Raw genomic sequence first — 25,651 nt, forward strand, 5'->3', positions numbered from 1 at the left:
AATATATTTGAAGAGTATATTTATACTGTAACACCATTGATTTCCACAACAGGGATGAATTAGACTTGCCTCTCTTAAGCAAATAAAATAAACATTGTACTCAATCTTTAACTTTCAAGCTAAGCATGTTCCAGCTCCAACATTCCTGTTGCCAGCACAGCCAAATAGATTTATTCTCTGATGTCATTTTTCTCGTGTCATTTTGGAATTTGATTGCGGCATATTTAAAATGTTGGTTGCAATCATAACAAAGTGCAGCATTTAAAATGCATTCAACACACACATTGTCCTTGTGGAGAACAGTTATTTGTCTCTGTCCTCTGAGGAAGAACATGGGATGATGAGCAAAACCTGGCGTAATAAAGAAGAATGATGTGTAAAACCCCACAGAAAGAATGGCTCTTTATTTCTTAAATTAAATATGTTTGGGTGTGTTAAATATCTTATCGGAAACAGTTGAAACAAAACTGTTAGACAAATAAAGTCGTGCTTGCTATTCCATCCAACAAACTGAACAAATACAGGAAAACCTTCCCATATGAATAATTGATAAAGGATTAAAACTGTTAAAAGCATATATTTTCCATGCACCAGGGGTACTTGTCTAATAGGTTTCCACTGTGATAAGCAAAGTACATCTCCTGCTTCATAATTTCAAGATAGTTTTCAATATTAAACAAAGATTTTTTTTTTTTTAGTTTTTGCTGGTTTTTTGCAACAGGGCAACCACCATGACAGCATTCCATCATTCTCTTAGGAAGAAAAGCAGAGGGGAAAATAAGCCATGGCTTTGGGAAGGCTGGCAAAGTTGGAAGTCACCCATTGAGGGACAGACACTGAGGAAGCACTGGGACACTGTAAATAAGCCACCATGGCTCTTCATAAAGTAAAAAAGTTGTGCATTTTGTCCTAAAACATTCATAAGATGCCACCAGTTGGTCCAATTTAATAAAAAGAAAATAAGTTTATGAAGAAAACACATAGAATCACAGAATTCTTTAGGCTGGAAAAGCCCTCTGTTAAATCCCTCCAGGGATGGGAACTCCACCCCTGCCCTCGACAGCCTGTGCCAAGACTGGAAAACCCTTTCCATGAAGAAATTTTCCCTGTATCCAACCTAAACCTCTCCTGGTGCTGAGGTCATGAGGCAGCTGACTGCTCTTCCACAGCAGAATACGCCTTATTGTAGCTTCACTTCCTTACTGGAATTGTACCAAGGAAATACTACCCCAGCCCCACACTCCACTGGATTTTATTCCACTATATTCAAAATTACTATCTTTGTAGTAAAGCTTGTTTTTATTCTTTCAGTACCGAAACAGAAGTGTTTGTGCTGGTCTCATAAGGCAAAAATAGATATTTTCCCATAACCATGTTCAGATACTGCCTTAAAACAGCAGTTCTCTCTCCAGTAGAAAATCCTGGAGTGCCTGCCACTATTAGCAAGATATTGCTCTGAATTTTGGTTTCACAGTTAACAATAAAGGTCACAATGGTGATACTGCCTTATTTAGTGGATCCCAACAGTAAGTGTGAATTTTGGATGATTTGACAATGGGAAGAGAAGCAGAGAACAGTGATTTCACTGAGCAGCCTTTCAGCTGTCCCAGTGCTAAAGCAACTCTTGGGGTGACCATCCCTGCAGAACACGCCTAAGATAGTGTTTTGTCCACAATCACTTCACTATTCAAATAGGCACCCAGGCAGAGGCAGCACAGATGATAACAGCAGATTTGTTTCAAGAGCCCACAGAAACCAATTTTTCTCCCCAGACTGCCATCAGTTACGTAAAAGAAGAATTCAGATGAACTGGAAATGTGCAGAGCATTTTGAAAATCAAGTTAGTAAAAGTGTACAGTGATCCAGCTCACACTGTTCAGGAAAATTCGCCTTGGTTTCAAACTCAGAGAGAAAATCACTTGTAAGCCAATATTTTCATTGCTCATCTCATAAAAATGCACTAATTAATGTTTTCATGGAGTTTTGGACTAGTGAACCCTTGAAGTGAGGTGTATTCTGGACCTGGGAGGACCTGGGCTCTGGGGGAACTGGAATAAGAGAGACCTGCCTTTGGTTTCCAGATTCCAAACTGGGAAGCAACAGCAAGTGCACCCCAATTTTTAACTGCAATGACAGAGCACACATGGGAAACATGGGAGAAGCCCAGCAGCAAAGGATAGAGCTCAGGATCCAGGCTATTAAGGTTGGACTCCACTATCTTGGAGGTCTTTTCCAGCCTTGATGATTTCATAATGCTTCTAATTCTGCAAAGCATTAGAAGTCAGCTGGCTCTGCTTTGCTAAGTCCCACTGCCTCTTTCAGGATAGACACAGGCTCCAACCCCTCATCTGCTGAAAACACTTCAAAATTTTGGGCATAAATAAACTGTCGGTGTCCTTTTAAAAATCCTAACTTGCATTCCAAAAAAAAAAAAAAAAAAAGAAGCAGCACAGGAGCCTTCAACTCTGGATCTGTTTGTTGTGCACAAGTCATCCCACACTCCTAAAAGAGAGCTAATTTTTTTAGCATCCTTTGCTTTCAAAGCAACCAACTAAATGCAGAAAAGTGGGGCCTCCCCAAGGGACTGCCTCCTCCCTGTGATGCACATCGCCTGCAGCAAACATGCAAGTAGGACAGAAACAGAACTTGAAAATACTCAACCCTACAGACGAGCCCATGAAAGACAAAGAGAGGTGCTTATTTCTCATGCAAAAACCGGCTCCTCGGCACCGCCCGCGGCCGGGGGGGCTCCCCGGCTCCTCCTCGTTAGTGGCAACAGCAAATAATTTGTAAATAGAGCTCTGAAGAGATCTGCAAGGACATTAATATGGATGCATCAAAACCGAATGACCTTAAGCACCGTGTATTTCAAATGCCAGGGAAAAGTGAGACACTAAATGTGTTACAGCGTGGAGGTTTCTGGGGGGGGGGTTTCTGTTTGCTGCTCACCCGAATTTCTCGTGGCAGAGTTGGTCTGTCTGCAACACAACAGCTCATTTCCTCCCCAACCTTAAATTACATAACCACTTACTACAAGGAACAGTTTTAAAAAGGCAAGGAAAAGAGAAAAAAAGAGGAAAAAAAAAAAAAAGAAAATAAAAAGCCCTGGTACAAAATATATGCAGAATTTGTTTTCCAATGAAGGGCTAATAGGGCTACCTCTTAAGTCTGGATATGTAAAAAATTGCCCTTTTCACAGCTGATAAAATACAAATTAATCCTTAGAGGATTTAATATGTGCCTATTTATTACTTTCAAGTATGAAAGTAGTGCTGCAATTAATATAGCCTGCACTCCTGTATGCGCTGCTCCGTGGCATTGTCTTTGAAACAAGAAATATATGCAAAGCTTTTATATACAGATATGGAGACACACACACACACACACACAAAATGAATATATTTCTCCTTAAAATCTGCAAAAGCAGGTGTGATGCTGTGCTTTTTCAAAGGCTGAGCATCCAGAGTGTCTCTGTTGTTCCACTGCTGCTGCCGGAGTCAAAGTGAACTCCAAAGCTTTAAATTAAGGTGTCTTATGGGGATGAGAAAAATTTATTTGTTTGCAACTGGAACTTGGCTTTATTCTGAGAAGTGTAAACATTTTAAAAATTAAAGAAACATTTTTCTCTCTCTTCACAGATTAATGTTTATTTAACCTCCAACCTCTTTTTTTTTGTTTGGGTTTTTTTTTCAGTTTTTTTTAAGCACTATTACATTTATTTCCTCTTCTTTTCAAAATTAACTCTTGGAATGCCAGCTCCAAATTCCCAGTTAAACCACTTGTGCCTGTCTTCAGACAGCAGAGTTGTCATTTGAGAAATTTCTGACTCAATTTGCAGAAAAGAATATTCTTTACTTACCTAGTCCTATGCACATATATTTATTTTTTTTCCATCTGTTTAGCATATATTGGCCAGGTGACAAGTTTCTAGCACTTTGCACACCTTAAACATCTGCTGACTTTGAAGTTGAAGTGAAAGGGATCCATATTCTAATATTTTTGAAAGCAATATTCAAAAATTCTCATTGCTCCTGTAGATACGTAAGATAAAGGGGGGGTTGTGTGAGTGTCTCTCTCAGATATATATAAATATACATATGTGTGTGTGTGTACATATAGAGATTTAAATAATAATAATAACCTTCAGGTCATTCATTTATCTGCCGTGGCTTCAAAAATTTTGTGGTGGAAACGGAGAAATGAAAATGATTCCATTTTTATCCTTCAGTAATGAATCCCCCAAATTACCATAAGCCTTGTTCTTGAAGTTCAGGGTAATGAGTCCAATTTTATTCATATTTTTTGGAAGGCTTGAATATCTGTTTGATAGTCTCCCTTTGTTTATTCATCGCCAAAGTCTATATAATTTCCTGCGTGGTCGGACGTTTATTTACAATCTCTCCAGCAGTATTTATTTAGGGTAAAAGACCACCCTGGCAGGAGTGGAGGAGAGCAGCTCTCCTGCATTACACTGCCTCTTCCGTCCCATCTCAGCCCATGGAGCTCTTTTGACAGACAGCATGAAAAAAAATCTGCATAAGGAAAAGTAACTGACAGCTGGGGTCAGACTCTCTCTGTTTAATGACACTGCCAGTTACACATTTTGAATTGTTTAAATATGAGTCTACAGCTTCAACGATCATCATCTCACTGGTTCCACTTTTCATACCCAACAGCCAGGAAAGTGACACGTAATTACACACTTACTGATGGTATCGCCGGGGCCGATAATTAAAACTGCCACGGGAGGATTGCTATTGCTAGTCTACAGCTGGGATGTTGTCAAGAGGTAGAAACTCCAGCAGCTTTTAACGCTCTCTTCTTACAGGTGGACCACGGTGAAGGAATGGAAAGGCCTCAGCACATCATTCACAATGTCTCGCACAAATGAAGAAAATCTATTAACAGCCCAATAAGTGAAACACAAACACGCTGACCCGAGGGTTAAACTGTCTGGGTGGACGACGCTCTGCTTGTCGACTCTCTGCATTGTTCTTTTATTTTTTTCCTTTTTGAAAGTATTTCCAAAAAAAAAAGGAGGGGAAAAGAAAAAAAAGCCTGTTAGGAATATTTTGCCACCTTTGGTAGCACAAAGGGATGTTGGGTGGGCGGCACCGGCACAGCAACGAGCCCTGTTTACTTCCGATGAGCTCATTGCTGCCCCGTGACTAACTCAGGCTCAGGGACAAGGAACCAACAAGCTGCCAAAGATAAACAGTTGAGGAAACACTGAAAGGTCTCGTTTTGCACGGTAGGTTTTGTTAAATAACTCGTGCTTGGGGCGTTGCACCAGAGATTTGTGTCCTGTCTTGGCAAAAACAGAGCAGAGGAGTTCTGAGCTGGCAATACAGAGCTGGAGAAACCAGCACAGCCAAAGTAATAGAGCAATCAATGGAAAACCCAAACGTGGGCCAGGCTTGCCATTGGTTTGATGTTTAAAGATTGATAAAACCCTCCAGTTTTCCTCTTTTTCTCCTCTAATGAAATGGAGATTAAAATAGGAGCAAATGATGAGGGAATTAGTGTCTGTGCAGTACTTGGTAGTCGCTTTATTGCAGATTTTCCCAGTGTGCTTATCAAGCTTTAGGGAAGCAATGTCGGAGAATGAAGCCCTCTGACTGCCTGACCTTGGAGGGCTTGGAACCACTGCCAGCACCAAACCCTCTGGCAGTTTGCTCATGTCAGTCGCCCCCCCACAGCCATGGACAGTTGGGATTCATCTCTGAGCCATCCTGGCTTGAGACCAGGTGTGTTTTGGCACAAAAGCAGCTCCACGTTTGCAGGTTTGATCCCCAGCCACCTAACTCAACCATCTCCCGGGCTTCAGCTGGGCTGTGGCCAAGGCAGCCTCATCTCCAGGCTTACCACTCAGCCCCCTCCCTGCCTTCCAAGGAGATGTGTGCTATCAACTGCCATCCATAGGCAGCTCCTTCGTGCTCCCACAGCCACAAGAACTCTCCTGGAACACTGAAGGTGCTCTTTCCTCCTGCTCACGGCCAGTGTCCCCTTTCTGACTGCATGAAATGTCCCCAGCAAATCCTGGAAGCAATAACAAGGACACATATCCCCAGGCAGCCTCAGTGTGTCTCTCACAGTTGGCCTTGGTGAATTTATAGATGCAGAGAAAGCCTGGGCGAGTGAGGCAGTGAGTCAAAAGGACGAACACTCAAGGGCCAGAGTCAGGCAGGTGAGAATCACAGAATCATAGAGGTTGGAAGAGACCTTCAAGATCATCAAATCCAACTTGCACCTGATCCCCACCTTGTCACACAACCCAGAGCACCGAGTGCTACATCCAGTCATTCCTTGGACACCTCCAGGGATGGGGACTCCACCACCTCCCCGGGTATCCCCTTCCAATGCCTGACCACCCTTTCAATGAGGAAATTCCTCCTGATGTCCAACCTGAACCTCCCCTGGTGCAGCTTAAGGCCATTTGCTGTTGCCCTGTCACCGTTCCCTGGGAGCAGAGCCTGACCCCCACCTTACCACAATCTCTGTTCAGGTAGTTGTAGAGAGCAAGAAGGTCTCCCTTCTCTAGAGTCAGAAATGCATAACTTTCAACTGCTAGTTTGCCTTAAAAGATTAAGTTAGGGTGAGCACCACAACCACCCATCCAACCACCAAACCAGCCAAACAACAATTGCTCTTGCATTTACATATATTAGGCCAATCAATATTTATTAAATTTGGTCTATCTGTGTATCAAGTGGGCTTTAAAATTTCAATTTCAATTTCAATTCCTTTTTCTTTCCATCTCTGCAACCATTTCTGGACAGAAATGTCACATACTCATACTCCAACATGTTGCATGACAAAATGGAAAAAAAAAAAACACAAACAACTTCTGCTTCTGAATTGCTGTTAAATTACCTCTTTTTAATTTTTCTTTTTTTTTTTTTTTCTTTTTTTGACACCCCTGAAGGTCTTCTCCTCATTCCAGTGTGCCAATCACAATGCCTTCATCTGACTGATACATCTTGACTCTTGTTGTGCTCAAGCATTTTCAAGACTGTTCCACTGCCTGCACCTATATGTAAAATCTGGGTCGTTTTTGCCATTGAATTATCTAATTCTTAAATAAAGTACTTGAGCTTTCTAAGGCTTTGGAAACTCAGATCTTAAAAAACTATTTAATTTCCCTTAGCTGATTTATTTTTTAAGCATCAGCTTTGTGTATTTAATTCTGGGAACTTATAAAATATTTCTACCGAAACCTTTGCTGGGAATTTCTAAGTTTCAGCCCACTTTGGGTATTTTGGAAAATTAGATTAGTAAAGAACCTTGAACAATTTAAGTGCTGTGAAACATATTTAACCAGAAATTATGACAGAACTAAGCACACAGTTCTGTGTGATTTGAATATTTGCCAGCGAACCAGTCACAAAAGTCCAGCTGGTATTAAGTAACATGAATGCTGAGTGGTGCAAAGTACTGAAATCAACAGTAATATTTTATCTAGACATTTTCCCTTTGTTTCTGAGTTTCAATTTCTTCCTTAATGAGCAGTAAACTACTATTATAAAGTACTAAAATCATTTGAAGGAATAAATATTACCTTTCTTCATTGAAGGCTCACATTTAAGATAGATTAAACCAAAATATAATTATAAATAATACCTATTAAAGATTTTTCAATGACATGAACAAGACCATACCCTAAAACAACCAGAAAAGCAAGTCACATCATGTGTATTTCGATATACTCATATATTTACTTAAAACATTTCTTTTTTCCTAGAAATGTAGCATTTGAAACTCTATCCTATTGAGCTGAAAGGATGATTTACAATCAACTTAAGCAGCAGCATCATTTCACTCCGCAACACCTTTGTTAACATAACAGAAGAAAGTTGCAGTTTCCTGATACAAAAGTCTTCAGGTTTTTTATTTTAAACAAACATTTGATAAACAATCTGTGTTGGCTGCAGAAAAATCTTATTTTGCAGAATAAATGAGGCAGATTTTCCGTTCCAAGAGGACAGGGAGGCACCTGGATTCTTTCACACATGTAGGTAACAGGTAAACTGGGCAATATTGGAGCAGACAAAGTGAATGTGTATCCTGGACAAATCCAGATATCACAGAAAGTAACACAGCCCCCCAACACCAGTTTTCATAGAATCATGGAATCACAGATAGTTTGGTTTGAAAGGAACTTAAAGTCCATCCAGTCCCACCCCCCGCCATAGGCAGGGACACCTTCCACTAGCCCAGGTTGCTCCAAGCACCTTACAACCTGGCCTTGGACACTTCCAGGGATGGGGCAGTCACAGCTTCTCTGGGCAACCTGTGCCAGGGCCTCACCACCCTCACAGGAAGGATTTTTTCCCAACATCCCATTTAACCCTATGCTCCCTCAGTTCAAAGCCATTCCCCTTGCCCTGTCACTCTATGCCCAAAACCACCATGAAATTTAAAAGGAGCAGGGTTTGAACTACAAAAATGCCACGCTTCTTGCAGTGCATATCAAAAAATGTCATCAGCTGGGATCTTTCCATGCCAGAAGAGTCAGAGAATAAAGAGATAGTTGCTCTGGATGGCACCGTTAGCACTCCTGGAAGAGGTAAATTTGAGCACTATCACCCCTGCTCTTCATCATTGCCTCTTCACAGGCTCTATCTATAAAATGACACATAGAAAACAGCTCAGATTGTGTTTTCTGGTCCGAAATACACCTAATTCACACTAGAATGAAGAATGACAGTGGTGACTCATTTCGTGTAAGTTACCGTGTACGTGCCAGTGAACCTGGAGAGATGGCACCAAGCAGACACGGCCAGGGACAGGCACTCCTCTAGCTGTGGAGCAACATCACTGCTTGTGCAACCACAGGAAGTCAGGAAAGAGCCTAAATCACTGAGCAGGAACAGGGAGAGGGGGACGGAGGTAAGGGAAGAGAGAGGAAGAGAAATATTAATCAGCTGTGGGTACAGTCCATGATAATTAATGCCAAACTATTCAACAAGATTGAAAAATATCATCAAGATTTTTAGTTGTAAATTTTAAGAGAGTGTAAGCAAAATTATTCCAAACTGATATTTTACAATACTCTTAACCAGTGAAATCTGAAAACTGATGGAAATGTACTTGTCGGAAACAAAGCAGAGCAGAGAAAGAGGGGGAAATAATCTTGAAGGAAAGAGAAAGACATAAAAAGGAAACTCAGTGTGGCGGAGAGAACATCACACTCCAATCACAGATGGGAAAAAAAATCATGTATCAGATTAGTCTCTGAACCCACACAAGGTCAGTAGAACTGAGGACAAGCAGCTATTAGTGCTTTGATTTTTGAGGGAATGTCAAAGGAGAGCAAAGTCACCCTAGAAGTGCCTCTGGCAGCTGCTCTGACTTCTCCAGCAGCAGAACACATGGTGCTGCACATCAGCATCCACAGAGCTCCTGGGGCACAACACCCCACACTAAACCTAGTCCAAAATGGCACAAAAATGAGGCTTCTCTGTATGGACACAGGTAACATGGAAAGGCCAGGCCTTGACTAGGTGCAAAACAACTCAGTGCTGTTGGATGGTGCTGCCTTGGAGCATTGCCAACTTATAGATCCTGATCTTCTTTTAAAAATAATGCATATTTCATTCTTGAGTCCCAAACAGGAGACTGAGGGGAGACCTCATTGCAGTTACAACTTCCTCAGGAGGGGACGAGGAGGGGCAGGCCCTGATCTCTGCTCTGTGGGGACCAGGGACAGGACTCCAGGGACAGGACCCCAGGGACAGGACCCCACCCTCTGTGGGGACCAGGGACAGGACCCCCAGGACCCCATGGCTTCAAGTTGTGTCAGGGCAGGGTTAGGTTGGATCTCAGGAAGAGGTTCTTCCCCCAGAGGATGGTTGGGCACTGAACAGGCTCCCCAGGGCAGTGGGCACAGCACCAAGGCTCCCAGAGCCCAAGGAGCATTTGGATGATACTCTCAGGCACAGTGTGACTCTTGGTCCTGTGCAGGGCTAAGGGTTGGACTCGATAGCCTTGTGGGTCTCTTCCAACTCGGGATATTCTGTGATTCTGTGAAGAACAACGATGCCTTGCACATTGCACAAGCCTGGGACTGAGCTGGGGCTGCCTGGGGGGGAGAGTCACAGCCAAGAGGAGCCATATGCCAGCCTGACATGAAACTTGGTGCTTCCCACAGGCTAATCCAGATCCACTGATTCTAAAAACCAACACAGAAAACTGCAGCTTTCAGGGCACTACAGAAAATGTGTCCTAGCAGAATTCATACCTATGTTTGGCAGACACCCATCCAAGATCAGTCATAGAAACACAGCCCAACATGTGCCTATAAATATATTGATCTCGGTGCAAGTCCAAGGTGTTTGGTGGGTGTCTCAAGGATTAGGGGGCACCTGCACATTTATGAAGGTTTTCTTCTGACCCCATGCAAGTGAAAGCCAGCTGCTTAAAACTCAGCATATTTTCTGCTTCCTTAATATAACAATTATTCTCTGGCTTGTCCACAGAGCTCGGTGGATGAGCAATAATAAACACACACTCACCCTTCAGTCCATAAATATTGGCTTCTTCCCAATCCCTGGCTTAGGGGTGCACCTCAAAAAGAGCAGGTAATTTTGCTTTGCTGTCATCTGTATCATATCCACCATGTGCCAAACGTTGCAGAAGCACGAGAGGATATTTTATTAGCTGATAAGCTGAACTGCTATTCACTGAGGAAGAAGATTATCAAACAAATTACACTGAGAACCAATAATAGGGGAAAGGTTAATGATTTCTGTAAGCCACCAAATTCACCCGCCCCTGTAGTTTACTAAGAAAATTAGGGTTTCTTCATGCTGAGCGTATGGGAACACTTCACCCATATTTCAACCCTTCTTTCCTCAGAGATCTTTGACATCACTGCTTTCTTGCTGGAGAATTTACATTAAGGACAATTATAAAACAAAAATATACCACCATTCAGGAAAATATACAACTTCTTATCAGAAGGATGTGGATGTTCTTCTTGCCAGTCTACAGACATGGAGATTAAATTTCAGAGAGAGATTTATTTTGTGCTATTGTCCTCTTATTCACCAGAGAATTGTGCAATGCAAGTAATCTGATCAGAATAATGCATAGGGACATATTTCAGAAAACCAATAATTGTGGTAACGTTGAGCTCTGCTAGGTGCCAAAATAAAGTCCAAAATCACTCTCCCTCTTTTCCACAATTCCTTAATCATGGCATCATAATGTGCTGCTCTGTTGTCCATTAAAGCCACAAGCTTGAAGTAATCAATGCTGGACATTTGGAGATTTATTGTAATTTTAGATCTACAGCACTTTTGCCGGCTGAAAAGCAAAATTATAGTTTATAGGTGTGCCATATCTTACATTTTACAGCTTTTACTTCTTTAAGTCGGCTTGGTGCAGCTTTTTTTGTTGGCTTGAGGTTTTTTTTTCTTTCCACCTGAGTGCTGCAGGCTTTTTTACGATGTTAGGAAGCAGTTAAGGCAAACAACAGAAAAAATTACTAAAACTGACTGTATTTAAATTCTGTTTACTTCCTTAACCTTTTGACTTACCCATACAAAAAGTAATCTTTCATAAACAAGTCCCAAACAAAATCATTGCCTATTTTACTTTCCTTAAACCCTTGTGGAATAAGTAGAAATTGTAACAAGATCTTTTTGACCGTTTTTTATTCTGCTCATATTTGCAATGATTTTATAACTGATGCCTGCTTTGCCTCTCCACATTATCACAATCAGGGCATCCTGGGATTAAAAACCATTTAGGGCCCAACTCTTAAAGAAACTCCCCACACAGCAGTATAATGAACACTGTTCCTTTTTATTGTTGCTGGGTTTATTGATATGCCAAAGATGCTACAAAGCTCAGTTCTCACTCTGAAAACAAAGGAGTGACCCACTTCCAGCGTGGTTCTGGTACACAGACAGCACAAAAGTTTTGGGAAAGGTAACCCTGAGACTCCACTTGGCCAACATGCCATTAAAGTGGTGCTGGGTCAAATGTTTCCTGTATCTCAAGACAAATGTTCATGAGTTTTCTTTCAGTTTTAAGAGTGTGTTAGCAGAAATCATCAGAAAATCACAGAATAGTTGGGTTGGAAGGGACCTTTAAAGGTCATCAAGCTCAACCCCTCTATGATGAGCAGGGACATCTTCCACCAGAACAGGTTGCTCAGGTTGCTTGAATTAACTCATCATTCCCTAATCAATTGTTTGAGGGGCAAAGCAATTAACCAACATCCTTAGGAATCCATCTACATCATGAATCCAGGACACCTGGTGCCATTCCCCTGCTTCTGCTCCAGCCCAGATGTTGCCAGATGTGATGCTTCAACTCACCACCAAGAATCCATCCAAGTTCAGGGAATTACTTCACCATGCCCTAAACTTCAAGTAATTCTAAAAAACTGCTAAAGGTTATTCTGAATAATAATGGATTCACCAGGTGCTTACACAGGACAGATTTTAACATTTGCTTAGACATGTCTGTGACCTGGAGTCACATTAGTAGAACCTCTGAAACTTGTGGTCATGAACATGCCAAGGCCAGCTCATTATGAGGCAAAGATTAATCCAATATTTTAGCTAATATTGTGTAAACATGCAGGCCCTCACTTCCAACAGCACCTTTCAGCCAAGTGCAGCTCAAATCCATACGAATGAGGATTCCTTGCCCACTACTGAAATATTAGAATTCATGTGAAATACAGCACTGCTGGCACAGAAAATAAATATGTGAGTCCCTCTTAGGAAACAGAGTGCAGAAAATATGTTTCATTAATGTATTTAAGACAGGTGAATTATAGCTTAGCCTGGTTTAAATGTGACCAGACACTTTGAAACTGTTGCTGATCCTGTTTGAGAGCACAAACGGTCACGTTTTACATTTCCTGGGAAAGGCAGGCACTCCAACAGCAAAGTTACTGAGAAAATGTGTTACCCACCGACCAACAAATGCCAATCCCCACAGCAACTCCTATTTATGTGGAAGACCCCATTTCTATAACACACCTAGCAAAAGGGCTGTTTAGTTTTCATGGAGAGAAAAGACTTCAGCTCAAGTGACAGATCTCCCAAGCCAACAGGAACAAGACTAAAAACTCTGTAATTGACGAACCTACAAAGAAAAAATCCTAAGTAACTGCCTGTGCAAGCACCAAAATGGGAATGCTGTGTGTTACAAAACAATAGTATCACAGAACATTAAGGTTGGAAAAGCCCTCCCAGCCCATGGAGTCCAACCTGTGCCTGATCCCCACCTTGTCACACAGCCCAGAGCACCGAGTGCCACGCCCAGTCGTTCCTTGGACACCTCCAGGGATGGGGACTCCACCACCTGCCTGGGCAGCCCCTTCCAATGCCTGAACACCCTTTCCACGAAGAAATTCCTCCTGATGTTCAACCTGAACCATTTCATTTTGTACTGTCGCTGGTTACTTGTGAGAAGAGACCGACCCCCATCTTGGTCCTGTCAGGTAGAGCAGATCCAGCTAACAACTTATATTCACAAAACAGATGCAAAACCCTTCAAAAACATGGCCATGAGGTCTTTTCTATACCCAGAACACCTTCCAGTGTTGCAGGGAAGGGGAATGTGGCCATTGATTTCAATGAGTGCAGGATCAAGACCGTAATGCTTATAGCAGCCATCCATAGCAGTGTAAACCTATTTGTAACAGAACCTAAGGGCACATTTCATGTATGGTTGGGAGGAAAACCCACTCACAATGGAGGGCATGAGTGTTCATGGAGAATTTATACTACAAAAGAAAAAGGAAAAACTTTCCTCTATGCCTCTATGTGAATTCATCAATTTAACTTACACTTAAATGGAAAATCGCTATACAGAGACCATAAAAACGTATTATGTTACCAATTGAATGGTTTACACTGCTGGCAAGCTCAGGGAAAACATACCTTTTCACTATCACCAGCCTGAGTGAACCACATTATGAAGGATCCCATATATATCTTTAACTTTTGTACATGGCAATTCTCTTCGCATGTGCTCTCCCTACCTTAAATCAAGTGAGTGATGCGAAGAGGGATGAGCAGGGGTAGAGAAAGGAAGGAGATGTAAAGGAAAAAAAAAAGTGGATAAGGAAAATAAAGAGAAAATAAAGTTAGGGAGGAAGAAGAGACAGAAATGGAAAATAGAGCAAGAAAAGGGCAAGGTGTTTCTCAGGAGTCCAGGATAACAAATGCATCTCAATAAAGGCGAGCTGCTCTAAAAGGAAAACAATTCACACATCTTGCCTTCCTAACGTATATTCTAGTTCCACATGGCAGAAGGCAGAAGGGCAAGAAGAGACCAGAAAAGAAGGAAAAGAAGACATGGTGCTAGGCAGTACCTTGGCTTAGCCAAGTATTTTCTGCAATAAATCCATTGCTTGGTGCTAGAAGACAGTATTTTAAGCCCATCTCTATTCTGTGGCTGCCACAGACAACAGATGACGGTGATGGGGCCCCTCCTCTGGACCAGAGCACACTAAAGGCTGCATGAAGGGACACTCAAGAGTCCTCTCATCCTGCTGCTTCTCCATATGTTTGTGATGAGGCAAACACAGAGCTGTCACACATGGATCAGTCAAAGCTCAATGTATGGAAGTCAGCTGTGGTACCTACGGCTGTCCCACCAAGCCATGGCTCTGATAGTCCAATAACAGATTTTCCACTCCCATAACTGCTTACACATAAGTATATAAAGCATTTTTGGGCAGTGAGGCCCTGACACAGGTTGCCCAGAGAAGCTGTGGCTGCCCCATCCCCGGAAGTGTTCGAGGCCAGGTTGGATGGGGCTTGGAGCAACCTGATCTAGTGGTAGATGTCTCTGCCCATGGCAGGGGGATGGGACTGGCTGATCTCTAAGTCCCTTCCAACCTAATCCTTTGTATAATTCTATGATTTTATGAGTACACAGACTTGTATGTAGGAAGTGGGTTCTGATAATTGAAGTTTCTTAAAATATTTTGGGCTATTTTACCATTTTTTTAAGTCAATCTGCCACATCCCAAAGCACAGCAGTGGGACAAACTGATGTGCAGAGTGGGAACATGTCCTGCACATGCTTCACCCTGGTCCATTCCTCTGCCCCACCTCAGTCAGGCACTATTTGGATGCCACTCCAATTCAGATTCCTGCCAAATCCCCTCAGAATTAAATTGATGGTGACACGTGGTATCCCAGTGAGGGCCCACTCTTGGGCAGTGCAAAGGATCTTGACACGAAGGAGACTTTCCCCATATCTGTCCTCTCCTCCATCAGTCAGTGGGTCCAACCTCTCCAAAGTCTCAGATTTCAGTCCCCTCTAAATTTTTTTATAGCACAGAAGTGTAAATGGAACAATGAAACTTTCCCCCTCTACCACTGAGTTCCCCAACAGGGAGCCCATGGGGGGCTGCTGAGAAGGGCAGGGGGTCCTTTGGAGGTTCTCTCCAACTGACCATCCTTTGTAGTCCCCCTCCCTCTCCTTCCTCTCTCATTACTGTGCAAAAATCCACCAATGCAAAGAACAAACATTCCTCCACCTAAGCACAGGAAGAAAATTAAGTGTAGGAGTTTTGGAAAGTGTCGATATTTCTGTTTTAAATCCCCTGTGGAAAATCTGATGGCTTTTACTCATGAACAACCCCAAAAAATACTTTATTTTTTATTTCTCTTCTCTCTTCTTTCCTTCATGCAGTTGTTCAGTGAGTATTGAACTCCTCTATCACAGGGATTACTGATGTTAATCAGGACCACACAGTCACATTAGACAGAAGTTTTTGTAGGAACTATCCTAAGGAATATAAATTAACAGTGGAGATTGTTGTGGACTGCTGACTGCAGTGTTGGTTACTCTGTGTTAAGAAAACAGCACTGTGCAAATCCCAGGAGCTCCAAGAATGATGACAGGAATGATCAAAGGAGGGCTGGAAATCTATTTATTAATGAAATATAAAGAGATTGGTAGACAACAATTATACCTTAGAAGGAAGCCCATAAGAGAAGATGTGATGCAGTATAAAAAATACTGATCAGCACAGATGAGCCAGATCAAGAGCTTCAGACTCAAAGCACACAATCAATTAAATGCTCACAAATTCAAAGCAGATGAAAAGAGATTTTGTGTTGCCCAACCTAAAACTCAGACAAATGAACATTGCTGGGATCTGCAGTGCAGCAATATTCCAGGATGGATATTTATGTATCACATAAGGAGCAGAATCACTAATTACAAACTCTGGAAAGGGCATTACACAGCAGCCTTTTGGCCTCAAGCCCATCACCAACACTGTAACCAGAACAGGATTTAAAGAGAAGATAATTTCCAAAATCCATTGCTCTGTATGCCAGTGGTGGCCCTGTAGGACACAGAGCACTGGGTGAGGTGAGCAAGGCGAGGAGCAGCAGGTCTCTGATGAAGTGTCTCACAGACACATTTACTGTGCGGCCGCAGCTCCGCATTTTATGAAACTCTTGCTGTCCCACAACGACGTGCTAAAATCAGATTGAAAAAAGAAATATTAATTGTGCCGGGAGCCTGTGCTTATAATTCTGACCCATCTGATCTCACTGACCACAGAAATCATGCTGGTGTTAAAAAGACGTGGTTGCATCGGAGGCCGGCGTACATTGGGTCCTGTCCGACTCCAGCAGCCTGAAGAAGAACCACATAAAAATGCTGTTAAAATAAACTTTGGTAGACAGAGACCTGGTGTAAACCAAGTGTAAACTCTGAGTGGATTTTTACTACAGGCCCATAAACCTCGGAAAATAAAAGTTTGTAGAGGAAACCGAGAGAGACATTTATCATGGGGACACTGGGTGCTCCCAGGCTTTGCAGGTACCGACTCCCCCCTGCAAATCTCACCTTCTTTTCCAAAGGTGGGCTTATAAATGACATTCCTGAGCCTTCCTTATTGCCTCCTCTATCACAAAATTATTCCAGTGCTGGCAGCCTTCCAGTCCCAGGCCTCAGCCAGCAAGGCAATTCCTTCCCTCCACTTCTGTTTTTTCACATCCCTCAGGAAAACATCACGGAAAAGACAAAGCTTTTGTTGGTTCTAGTACATCAAGATCCCAAAATTGCTCCTAATTGTAACATTTGCAATTATTTCTAGCTTTTAATTTTTATAACGACTCTTCATGGTTCTGTTGACCAGAGGGAAAATTTTAATCCCAAATGTGCCCTAGTGTCAAAATTGCCACTACACTTCAGGAAAATAAAGGCTTTTAAAAGTCATAAAGTTTACTTATTGCAAATTAGAAATGAATATTTATTGTCAGATTTCCATTGGAGATTGAAAACTTTTATTTAACAGTGGCTGGGAGTGTAAATTATTCAAATGTTTACATTTGAATGCTGCTGTACTCTAATGATTCCATTTGCTGTAGTGTATTAGTGGTAAGATAATGAAAAGCTTCATCACAGGGTTAAGCAAACATTCAGTTACAACTTTTCATGGCAGTGGAAGAGGCTCAATTTGGACAGCCCTGTGCTCCTGCAGAAGTCCTTGTGCTGAACTCCACTGACAGGACAATAACACACTCATTGCCTCTTCTATAGCAGCGAGATGACCAGGTGGTGTTAAAAGTTAGGGTGTTTTTTCCACTATTCCCTCACAAAGGCATTAAAAATCTGCATAGGCTTCATCTTGGCCAGCAAAGGGGTGGTGCAAATATGAAGGCAAAATTATGGTTATTCAAAAGGGTTTTTTTAAGGAGCTGAAGGAGCTGAAGGAAGAAAGTAGTTACAAATATTTATATTTGTAGTTACAAATTGGAAAATTGTAATTATAAATACATTTGTAATTTGCAAGTTTTCATTGTTGATTTTTATTTCAAAATAAAAAATTATATAAATTTATATTTTATTATATTTTTAATAAAATAAATTTTATTAAAAAATAGTGGAGAAGGTGTGTCTGTCACTGTTCTTCTCCAGGAGACCTCTCTCTCTACTGAGTTTATTCTGTCTTTTATGAGTAAAAGCCTTGAGAAATCCCTACTTGGAAATACCCTTGCTCCAGAGAGCAGAACAGGATCAAAAGGCAGCACCAAACCCCGGGCAAAGCTTGAGGCCACCCCATCCCTTTTGCCAATTCTATTCCATTCCCAACCCAGGGCACAGGGAAGCACCTCATTCCTGGCACAGCCCAGAGAGGAGCAGTTGGTCTGGCCTGGGACATGGGCCATATTTTCTGCCTTAACTTAGATTTTTCTGAACTTCAGCCGTAACATTAGGTGGTTAATTCTTCCCCCTCTCCAGGGTTTTCATGGGATATCCTGTTCATGCATCCAGAGCTTTGTGTACAGGTGGCGGGAGTCTCTCATATTTAAAGAAAAAACTAAAAACACACACACTTGAGGAGAAAAATGTTTTTTAAGTGGTTAAGACAATTTTTTCTACCTCATAAAGAACCAAAAAGAGGCAAAAGCCCAATTTTCCCACCACTACGACCTCAGTTCCAGCCCTCACCTGTGTCACTCCTTTTACACAAAGTCCAAAGCTCTGCAGCTGCCCTTGGATTTTCTGCCAGTATAATTTTTTTAAATACACAAATATTATACTCCAGGGCATGTTTTCCTGGGCCAACAATACATGCCTCACTTTTATTGTGAGGCACAAGCCCTTCGGTTTCATGTCTTTTGACCTCCCAAGAAATGTATTAATGACCCTATAAAGCTCTCCCTGGCACGTATTCATATTAATACAATATACTCCTTTGTTTTTATATTACATAGTAAAAGGGGGGAGAGAAGGAAAACAAGACAGTGGTTGCAATATCCTTCCACCACAAAACAAAGTTCAGTGGGAAAAAAAAAAAACAACAGTGATCTGAAGAGGGATAGCTGACATTATTTAAGCTTGATTTTAGCCTGGCTTATTTCTTTTCCTACTTATTTCTCTGTTGCCTTCAGTTATGACTCAATCCAGTAACTAAGTCCAGCTCCTGACTTTGGGAGCCACCAGCAGTGAGCCATGGATTCCTCCTGCCCACTGGAGGAACCAGCTCCTTCTGCAGCAGCATCCTGGGTCAGCCACGTCGTGATGGGGCCAGGGGAGTAGTTTGGAATAACAACTTCCCCTCCCTCCACTTTGGTCGCACTCCCAGGCGCCTCGTTCTGCAAGTTGTTTTCAGCCTGGAGCTGGAGAATGGCAAGAAGGATTAGGTTGGAGGAAAGGAAAAGATCTGAGCACACATAAGATCAACTCAACATGTTTTGTGCCTTAAAGAAATAAGGAGGGGGGGGGACCTGGAGAAAATCACTTCTGCAACCATTTTCTCTAATTATTTTTTTACTCCAATTAAAATTAATTTACTAGAGGCATAGTTTAGTACTTGAGCTACTCCTTGAGCCTAGTGAGCACATTGGGAGCAAGTTTTGGGGTAACTGGTCTGTTTTGCTTCCAGAACTCACATCAGTTGGTGATAAACAGTTTGCTCAACATGGGTGTTGTATCCACACAGTTTAGTGCAGGATACCCATGGACACCCTCCAGTGCTCCAGTTCTGCTTTTTGATCCAGTGGCTGTATTAAAATCCCTATCAAAAGCTTGCAAGCAATACTGCTGTGCCATTACCAGTCTCTCATTTACACAGTAGATATAAACATGTATCACCTCTATCACCCCTTATAGGTTGCACAACAGGCTCAGGTAGGAGGAAAGCCAGTGATGATTTAGGTCTGACTGATACAAACAGAGCATGTTTTAAGTGACCTTTCAATTAAGCCAAAAACTTAGTAAAAAAATCAAATTACAAACTCAAAATGAGCATGGCAAAGCCTGTCCCAGACTTCTGAGGAGACCACAGTGCTCTGAAACCACAGAACAACCAGAGTAATTATTCTTTTACTACTTACAAAACAAATAAAACCTAATTTTGACTCAATGTCCTCAGCTCTGCTGAGGAAATCTCACAGGTTTTTCAGATATATGGGAGAGGAGGACAAATATGGCCTTATCCCTACTTAACTCTTTTTTCCTCCTACTTTGAAAGGAAAAACATCACAGTTCATAAAGTGTGGCCTTTTTGTTAAGGCAGAACTACTTTTTTTTCCCTTCTAACACTTCCAAAAAACCGCTTCAAAAGTTAATAGAAGGGAGTTACCCAACAGCTCTTTCAAAAGGAAGTCTCCAAATTTTGACACTTTTTGGAGAAAGTGTCACTCACAAAATAATAGAACACACTCCACAAACCCCATTCACACAAGAAGGATTGAGAGTTTTCCAGCATTTCTAACTCCCTAGCAGAATCTTAGCTTTTGTTTATCTTTGATATTTAAGGCAGAATAGATGGGAATATTCATAATTAATAATGAGTAAACCAAGAGTTTAGTCTTTTTATTAATTTTTAAATTTAGAAAATTATTAAAAAACATGAAGCTGAAGTTATTTGGCAAGCGCCTTGCAAGGCACATAAATAAATCTCTTTCAGCAAGTCTCCAAGGGTTTTAGGCAAAACTTTGTGAATGCCAAGGAGGAAATCTAAAAACAATTTCTGGCTTGCTAGTCGAGCCAAAAAATGGACATCATGTCCAAAATACAATATGAAATATTATTTCTCGTGCTGAAGAATGAAGTGGTGCATGTTTTCAGCTCGGGACTGTCCAAGGAGCTTTCCAGTGAATTGGTGTCATCAAGATTTTAACCCTTAGCATTGGCCTCACTTTAGAGCTTTCATTTCAGCTCGTTGAAGGCAGTCACAGACCACAAGGTACACTGGGTTGGTTTCTTTGGTTTTGGTGAGCAAAATGTTTTGTCAGAACTTTTCCAGCCATTCTTTATAGAGGTCAATATGTGGGAAGGCATCAGTGGTCTAGAGAGGATTCATCAGTAGCCTGGTTTATGTTGACTTCTCCACAGAGGATATCCAGCTCACTCCAGGGGATGCTACTGCAATCTTTAAATTGCCTTCTCTAGTATGAATAAGTCACATTTCAGGGCAAGCTGAGAGAGAAGTTAGAAAAGCTTTGTGCTGAACATCACATAGAGCATTTGGAAATGGGTGTGAGTTTGGTAACAATCGTGAAAGGATTCAGAAATTAAAATCTGAGCAACCTGGGCTAGTGGAAGGCGTCCCTGCCAATGGCAGGGGGTGGAATGAGATGATCTTTAATGTCCCTTCCCATCCAAAACATTCTATGATTCCATAATTTCATGATTCCTGATACTCCAAAGTCACCAGTGTGAAGCTGGTAAACTCCAGACATGGTTGATCTGCTCCTCTTTTGCCTTGCACAGGTAACACATTGAGGATGTGTGAACCAGCCATCACATCCCCCAGGCCCCTCACTCTACAAACTTATCAACATCTTGCAAAAGTCTAAACTTTCCATGTAGGCTTATAATGTGCTTGTTCCAGCAGAGAAAAGCTTTGTGGTCATTACACCAACTGTGGTAGTTGAGGTTGTTAGAAAACCTATATGAGAGAAAGTTCTCCTAACACAACTGCATTTTTTAAAACTGTGTTGATCATGGAAAGTGTTGTCAGGCATTGGAACAGGCTGCCCAAAGAAGTGGTGGAGTCACCACTGCTGGAACTGTTCAAAAAACAGGTGGATATGGCACTTGGGGACATGGTTAGTGGTGAAAATGGTGGTGCTGCTAGTTGGACTTGGTGATCTTAGAGGTCTTTTATAACCTTAACGATTGTAGAATGATCATTTTTAGCAAAGATATGCTCTGTTGTGTTTCAGTTGACGACTTTTAATTACAAATAAACCAGAAATGAATTCCTAACGTGCTGCCATTTGAATTTCCACTCTCCTCCTGCCAGTGCCCTTTCCTTCATCCCACTTATTTCCAGTATCAGCACTCAGGGGGGTGAGGTGGGAAGCAGCTGGGGCCAGGTGGAACACGAGGCAGGGGGATTGCCAGAGTTGTATCTAAGAATCATCCTTTACACAATTTTCACAGGTACCTGATCCAAAAAGCATCCACTGAGTGAGCACAAAACCAGCAAATACTTTATAGAACATCTGTACTTGTGCTGCCATTTCCCCTGATGCAGAAGAGCAGTGATTTCCTGAACACAAATATGAAAACTAATATATTTTACAGACCCCCAACTCTTGCACAATAAGCTATAGTTATGAAGGGACAGATCTGCAGGAATCACACACAGACTGTCTGTGAGTATTGAATGTCTGCAGTATCTACCCCTGCAATTAAATTTGCATCTTCAAACAAAACATCAGCAGAATTGACAGATCCTTTGTTTAAATAAGGTTTGCTCCAGCTTTGAGATTTTTAACTATTGTTATCGACAATACAAATGAAGGTTTATGGAATGTGGATATATTAATTCCTTCCTTCCCCTGATTAAAAACACTGTACGGCTCACTGAGAATCTGAGAGTGGAGCTTTTTAAATTCCTGTAGACACCAGCTCCCAGCACACTGTTCTTTTATGCATCACGTCACTTCCCGGTTGCCTTTTACCAAAAATGAATATAACAAAATCATAGACACCAGCTAAAAATTCCACTTTAAATATTCCTTCATCACAGCTGCTTTTCAAGTCAGTGAATTCTCGGGGAAAAAAAAATATGTTGGTGTATTTTTGAAAAGGGCGCACATTTGTATTGCCCAGGTTGGATTAAAAATCCTTGCAAATGTTCCTCTGCTGACAATGAAAAGTTAAAAACCTTTCCCTGGCTGTGTGTCGGCATCTAAACCAGAAAACTGAGTTTTGCTCTCATCTTCCTACCTCTGGGATTATCACAAACTTTACTCTCTTGGCATCCTGATTTGTTCAGTTTGGGGGATTGGTGAAGCTCATTTCTGAGAGAAACCTTGAGAGGGAGGGTTTAGGAGATGTAAATGAGCACATTGACACCCACATGACGTAACCCCTGCACAAAAAATCGCCTGAGAAAAAGGACACACTAATTCTTTTTTAATCAATGGACAAAATTCAATTTTTTAGTGAAGTTACCATCAAAATTCCATTTATTTATAGAATCACAGAATGGTTTGGGTTGGAAGGGACCTTAAAACTCATCTCATTGCAGCCACTGCCATGGGCAGGAACACCTTCCACTAGATGAAGTTGCTCCAAGTCCCATCCAACACTTCAAGGAATGGGGCATCCACAACTTCTCTGGGCAACCTAATTTACTCAGCTAAGGGACAGCACTGATTAACTTACAGTGACCAAGAGAAAATTTTGGCTAAAATTCATCTCTCTCTTGAAAAATTAATAGAAACCTAGAATTGCCACCTCACATTCTTCTCAGCCCTTGGGTTTCCAATCAAATAATTTGACTGGCAAAAGGCTTTTATTTGTTTATTTATTTATTTACTTATTTACTTACTTTTCTCCATGGACACAAGTCCAAAAATCTATTGTGATGCAAATAAAATTTGCATCTTTCTGGTTCATTCATCATCAGTGGGACAGATACAGTTCTACTATCACATAGCATGTGATTTTAGAGATTTATTGTTGCAGAAATTGAGATGTTTTGTATCCATAAAGACAAGCTCAGGTGCTAAAGCCACTGCTATTAAATCATCTTTGGCAGAGAACAGATCAGGGGTATCAACTTGACCCAACCAGGTCTGCCAGGGGGTCACTGGACAAAGTGACTAATTACCACTCCTGGCACAGCCACAGGAAACCTGGTTGACTGAGGATGATGATGTGGCCAGAATAATACAAATTTATACACAGGATTTATCATTTTGCTTGGAAAGAGCCACAAGCAGAGGTACAGTGGTCACAGAAAGAGGTTTATGTTCAGCTGCTCCAGGAGAGAGGAGTTGTGCAGGAATTGAACTGAGGACAGCCTGAGCTGAAGACTTTTGACCAAATTTAAAAGCTGGTTTTGTTCAGGTAATCCCTTTCTACTTCTATGCTATTAACTCAATGCTATTAATTCAATGCTATTAATTAAATACCTGAAAGAAGGGTGGAGCCAAGTGTGTATCGGGCTCTGCTCTCAGGGAACAAGTGACAAGACAAGAGGAAATGGCCTCAAGTTGTACCTGGGGAGGTTTAGGTTGGAAAAATTTCTTCATGGAAAAGGTTGTCCAGCCCTGGCACAGCTGCCCAGGGCAGGAGTGAGGTCACCACCCCTGGCGGGATTTAAAAGCCGTGTGGATGTGGCACTTGGGGACATGGGTTTTTGATGGCTTTGGCAGTGCTGGGGGAATGGTTGGACTCCACGGTCTCAGAGGTATTTTCCAACCTAAATTATTCTGTGCTTCTGTGAGTTTTATAATAAGGTGCATGTTGATGCTTCTCAGAGTAATAAACTCTGAACAGGAAATAAACCACAGCTTTTGGATTTGAGAAATGTACCCTTCCTTCTGCAGAGTCTCTCCCAAGTTTTTTAAAAATTATTTTTTTTTGTCTTTTTTCCCTTTTGAAAAAGCAAAAAAGAAAAGGAGAAAAAAAAATCAAAGCACACCAAATTAATAGAAAACAACTGGAAACATGTGAAAAAAGCAAACACCCAAGCAAGAGCTATCCCTGTCAGGAGGTTTTCCATAAATCCTAACTTCTCATCATCTGAAGATTTACTTCTTTAGCAGCAGATGGTGTGACCCTTATGCAATTAGTTAGCTCTGCTCTTAGAGAGATAGCGCTCTTCAAACCCCAGTGTTGTTGCTGACAGAAACATTTTTAAAGCACTATGCAAACAAGACTACTTTCTTTAATTGCAGCATGCAAATGGGATGGAGAAGGATGGAAGGAGGTGAATATTAAGCACTCAGCCCAATGCAGCTCTGAGATGGAGCCTTCACTGGCAGGGTAATGAGGGAAACAAAAAGCATCCACTGAAAGTGGATTTCTTAGGAAGAAAATGTTCACTGTGAGGGCGGTGAGGTCGTGGCACAGGTTGCCCAGAGAAGCTGTGGCTGTCCCATTCCTGGAAGTGCCCAAGGCCAGGTTGGACAGGGCTTGGAGCGACCTGAGATAGTGGAAGGTGTCCCTGCCCGTGGCAGGGAGTTGGAATGAGATGAGATTTAAGGTCCCTTCTAACCCAAAGCAGTTTGGGATTCTGTGAAAGCTTTCAAAGTGTACCAGTGCAGGAAACCCATCCTTGGTGATAGACACCATAGAGTACCATGAGCTATGAAGGTGGTGAAGGGCCTGGAGGGGAAACCCAACAAGGAGCAACTGAGGTCACTTGGTTTGTTTGCCATGGAGAAGACTGAGGGGAGACCTCATCAGGGTCTGCAGCTTCCTCATGAGGGTAAGTTGAGGAGCAGTTCCAATCTCTGCTGTGTGACCAGTGACAGGAGAGAACGGCTGGAGCTGCATCAGGGTTAGGCTTCATACATGGAAAAGGTTCTTCCCCCAGAGGGTGGTCAGGCACTGAACAGGCTCCCCAGGGCAGTGGTCACAGCCCCAAGGCTGCCAGAGCTCAAGGAGTGTTTGGACAACGCTCTCAGGGAGAGAGGGGGATTGTTGGGGTGTCTGTGCAGGGCCAGGAGTTGGACTCCTTGTGGGTCCTTTCCAGCTCACGATATTCTATGATTCTATACACTCTTTCTAAGTGGACACTTCCATAGGACAATATGTGAGATGATACAAACATCTCCTTGGATGCTTGACCAACAGAGGGGCACGTACTGCCATGGACCTGTGGCTGTGTGCCTGCAGAGAGAGGGTTCAAGGGCTTCAGGAGGTGTTGGATGTCATGTGAAACCCTTAACACAGATCATGG

Source organism: Lepidothrix coronata, unplaced genomic scaffold (genome assembly GCF_001604755.1).
Source record: "Lepidothrix coronata isolate B3197 unplaced genomic scaffold, Lepidothrix_coronata-1.0 Scaffold25, whole genome shotgun sequence".
Classification (NCBI taxonomy): Eukaryota; Metazoa; Chordata; class Aves; order Passeriformes; family Pipridae; genus Lepidothrix; species Lepidothrix coronata.